The 5,229-nt window shown below is 39.7% G+C and overlaps 1 pseudogene; it reads left to right on the forward strand.

Annotated features, from left to right (window-relative positions):
• Positions 1 to 3,676: 3,676 nt before the first annotated feature.
• On the forward strand, positions 3,677 to 4,863 carry LOC147894198 (BTB/POZ domain-containing protein At2g24240 pseudogene; annotated as a pseudogene).
• The last annotated feature ends 366 nt before the right edge of the window (positions 4,864 to 5,229 follow it).

The following is a 5,229-nucleotide window of genomic DNA, read 5'->3' on the forward strand; positions in this document are numbered from 1 at the left end:
TAGTTCTTTTCATTGTATTTTTTATTTTTTCTAGTTATGCAAGCATTTTAGAAGGCGTAGTAAAAACCCTTTTGTTTCTTTTTTAAACAAAAAAACAAAAAACAAAGATAAGCCTGGCGCTCAGAATAACAAACGATAAATCACAACAAAACAATTGATAGCATCTTACACAAACAGAATTTGAGCCGTGTTAGGCATTATGGCTATACAATAGGTGACTATTTATTCGACGTAGTTGCATACTTGTTGGAAAACAAAATGACCTCCAAACAACTCTAAACTAGAACCATCAAAAATTTGTTTCGCACCTTGCAACAATCAACAAAGCAATATATTATATTGCTTCAGCACATATTTAGATTTGAGCTTCATATGTGAGCAGCACAAAGTTGAAACACATGATGAATATCTTACACGTATGACTATTCTAGTATCACGCGATGGTCTTTCTGGAGATGGATTTGCTATTATGTGGATCTTATATGCCGACAGTCTTGCACACTCCCCTCACTTTGAGCCAATTATTGAAACAACCCCTATATCCAATGTTAATTTAGTCAACCACGTCCCTTCTATAATGCAAGATGAGAATAAAATCGTAACAACAGTGCGTGCTACACTAGCTATAACTCAATTTGATGATGAAGTCATGGTTCTCACAGTAACAACAATTGGAGAAGATCTTGCACCAAATATTGAAAATTAGCACTCAATTGACATTGTTCTGCAATGTCGTCAACTACTTTGTGAAAGAAATTACAAATACAACCGTGGTGATTGTTTATTTGATATAATAAAGTATTTGGTTGATATAGATTTGACATTTGCTAGAATCCGAGTGGCAATCATTCAACAATTTCTCACAAGCTTGCAGAATGGAGAGCAATAAGCTACAAAGTGTTTATGCACTTCGCTCTCTCTAGATTTTCTCAGTGATTTGCACAATATCCAAACCTATGACAAATATTTAGAGTGAATGAGCAAGCCAGCAGCACAGGGGGACTTTGGGGGGATCAATTTGCTATTCTCTAGGCATCATCATTCTTACAAAAACCAATCTATGCATGATCGCTACAGAAAAAACGAGTTTATATAAGACATGGCATGAATTTCAATGCAACACATTTATAGATCCTTTATGATGATCACCCATCACACATGGGTCACTTTGAACCTATAGTGCACATTGATACACCATCTATTGTTGAGAATCCAAGCAAGCCATCCAAAATCTACAAGACTCGCTACCGAAACTGCATGTTCTCCTGTATGGGTAGACCTTGATCTAATAGATGCTGTACTATACAAGAAACACTTAACGCATGCTGCAGACTAGGCCCAATCATTTTAGGGTTTCAAAGCTGAATACAAATTTGTTCTAGGGTTTTTGGTTCGGTTTCATATACTAAATGTGAACTCAACAACCAAAGAAATTCAAGCTGCAATAGTAAACTAATTCATGTATTCTATGACCATGGAGTACACATACACAAAACACTTCTTGGAAAATTTTCTAACATGTAGCTTTCTGCATGATTTCCATGGCGTGCAAAGTTGCAAAGAATACCTAGTGCATATGAGTAGACCCGCATTAGAGAGTGGACTCTAGGGAGACTATTTTGCTATTTATTAGTAGAGCCTGTAGCAGCCAATTTAAGTATGGTCACTGTCTGGAAGAAAGGTTTATAGAAAATGTGGTGATGTGTTAGTAATAGAACCACTACAAATTCTTTACCATGATGGTCCAATGGATGCACCACACTTTAACTTGCCAAGCTAACATGCACAGCACAGGCACCAAAAAGATACGCCATCTTTGGTCAAAGGAAGATGACGAGGCAATACAACTCATCATGAGCACTATGCCTAATCAAATGACCTAAGAACGATCACCGAGAACTACATAAAACTCAATGACAAACAAAACGTTCCTCGTGATGGCTCACATATGGTACCTCAGAAGAAAACACCAGTTTACTAAGGTTCTCTAGAGTAGAAACTTTACTCGAAGGTATTGATGAACAACAACCACAAACTCATTCTAGAAAATGGTCTAATACATATGACAAAGAAATCTTATCGCTTGCAGTAGCCATGCCTTCATCGACCCAAGTAGAAATAATTATGTTGGAACAACAACGGGTGGAAGGGAAAATAGTAGCCCAGATAGTTCACCGTCTCTAGTATCTTGAAAACTGATTCTATGACCAAACACACAAAGGGACAAGCGAACGAAAGCATAGCAAGCCAATCAATAATTTTTTATCGCTTATCTCAGACACTCCTACACATCCTTACTATTTTTGTGAAAGGTTACTATTCAAATATCAGATCAAAGAAGCAACTGAAGAAATCATTGCGCTGCTAGTAGATACTGTAGCCATAGATGAGGACCGTATTAGAGCAACCAGTAATTCTATCTATTCTAGTTGTAAGCGGTAAGTTGAGCATGGCCAAGTGCCTACTTTAGCATCACCCATGAATATGAAATCAAATAGCCCAATTGAACAAGTACAACTACTTACTGAACTTGAAGAAAGGATTGTTGCACCACGGACAACCTTCGTCCAAATACGCGAATATTTACACTTTGGCTAGTATTTGTTAAAAGGGAGTATCATAAACGTTACAACTACCTTAGAGAGCATTCAAACCATGCTTAAGTGACAACTAGATGATAACATGACAATCGGAGTCACAATAAAGCAAAAACTAGAGTATCAAACCCCATACACTACTGGTAATGTTCCCCCAAATCTAGTGATGAAAGTATTAAAAAGGCTTGTTGAAACACCCTTATACAAGCAAGAGGGTTTCTCAATCTCACAACTGTGGCTTCAACATTTCTAGCTTAGGATGAATGCACAACGCAATAGCGACACTTGCTTTACAGAGGAAAGTATGACTCCAGAACAAGAGGCTGATCCCTTCACAGACACACTAGTACATGGATGTGTTGACACAGTCGAGATTTTTTATACAATCTCAACCATCACAACAATCGCTCCAAGTGAAAACCAAAAGCCAATAGGTATATATAAAGACAAGCATTGCGAGGAGATAAAGTACCCAACGCTGTTCTTTGGTTAGCCAAGGTATGAGCATATGCTCAATATGCTCAGCTACCAAAAAGTTGCCAGCCTCCAGAGTTTCCTGGAACAAATCGCACGTGTAACACACCAAAGGCCATCGCTCTATCCAACTTTCGTGCTGGGGGATTTTAACATTGATGTGCTACAACCTTCTCAAAAGCAACTGCAACTACAAAATCTCATGGAAGAAAATCATCTACAACCATTTACGGGTCTCAAATTGACCACATTTGGAAAAACGCACCTTTGACGATGAGCAGTTTCTGAACAACGCAAGCATACTAGTCTAAAGCGTAGTTGCCAATGTTCAAAGCAAAATAGCTCCCAATTACCTTCCAATACTTAGATTGCACCGATTTTACTACTCTTCAAACAAAAAACTTCGTACCTTAATGAATTTGATTGAACTACATAGACTAATGAGTCTTCCATGTGTGTAGAGACCCGCCTGCTTTTGTGCATACATGCACTCTTGTTAAATGAAGATTTGATTAGGCAGGTAGCATTTTGGGATGAAACGAAAATTTTGCCTCTCATTGAGCCACGTGTCTTGATTTTAGATTCAATTTTAAATATCAACACTAACCATTCCTCTTGGGATGTCCGAGAAAGCTCTCCTCAGAGAGGCTCTCTTCTACGGTATTCTTGACCACATCCGAGCTGCTAAATGGGGTTCTTTAGATGGAAATAGGCTGGACTGTGTGGCCTCTGTGAGAGGAAGGGCAACTGGGGAGGCCACCGCCATTCGGGCTGCCCAAGATGGCAGCTGCTGTGTGGCACATGGGGCTATGGTCCATGTGTATGATTGGACTATGGAGGAGCAAGCACCTCTTATGCTCGACTATGTGAATGTGAATGATGTGGGTTTTTTGAACCCTCAGAGGATGGTTATATGCACTTGCAAGAGAGGGGACAAAGCTGGGGGAATGGCTGTGTTTAACGTGAAGACAGGGAAGCCAGAAGACAAATTTCAAGTGTGTCACAATGGCCAAGAAAAGAATTGCACCGCAACAGCCCTTGCTAGCAGTGATGGCCATCTTTTTGCGAGTTGTAGAGGTCGCGGCAATGAGTATGGCATTGGAAGCTAGGACCATATTATAGAATAGCAGGTAGATTTATTCTATGAAGGCCCTTCTTGGCCCCTTGGAGATGCTTGTAAGCTTCAACGGCTTCCATACAGCAAGTTGCTGTTGGTGGCTATGCTATACCCCCGCAGTGATGACAGCTTTATAAGTCTTTTGGACACAAGATCAAAGAGCGTTGTTTGGTCATGGACGGATTCTGAATCATCTCTTGTTATGGATGAGAAGGTGGTTATGGATACTGTGGCTATGGAGGAATGCTGCAGTGTGTGTAGTGAATCAATATGACAATTTGGGTTTCATTGACATGAGAACGAGCAATCAAGTTGTCAGATGGACGGATCGGTACCAGCCAGGGAAGATTTCTGAATCAGAGGAGCATTGCTACTCTAAGCTTGCTGCATGGGGCTCCCAACTCTTTGCTAGCAAAAATGATAGCGTATATGTATTTTGCAGTCCTGATTGGGATGCTGCACGAAGTGTAGAGACTGCAAGGTTGAGAAAAGGAGAGGGAGGTGCAATATCTGACATTGCCGTTGGAGGAGATAGGCTCTTTGTACTGCACAGTGAAGAATATATATTTGATGTATGGGAAACGTCAATAGTATCAAACATTATTGATACTATATCATTTTGATGACAGGCCAGGACAAGGATTTGCATATTCAAAATCTGAGTCTATGCCATGGATTCATGCCACCTTTCTACGTAATCCCCCTTGCCTGATTTAAGTCGATTGGATACGCAAATGTGAATTCTTCAAAGAGCTATTGAATGCATGGAAGGATATACCAGTATCTTTCTAATGCTGTTAGTGATTGAAACTCCATATCTTCAATGCGACAAGTCTAAAGATGCAGAAGTACATTTTGTTAACCACCTCTATAAGCAAGGAATTAGGTGTATGCTCATTGCAAATTAGCTTTCAGATGTCATTGCCATTACCTATATGAAGCTTCATCAGAACTGCTTCAGTTCAATAGAAATAAAACGGAGTATCCTGGAGCTTTAGTGACAAGTCATGTAATTGACCATTGTGTGTTTTCTCTGAACGC

Source organism: Dipteris shenzhenensis, chromosome 14 (genome assembly GCF_047967505.1).
Source record: "Dipteris shenzhenensis isolate YYH24624 ecotype China chromosome 14, Dip_SZ_1.0, whole genome shotgun sequence".
Taxonomy (NCBI): Eukaryota; Viridiplantae; Streptophyta; class Polypodiopsida; order Gleicheniales; family Dipteridaceae; genus Dipteris; species Dipteris shenzhenensis.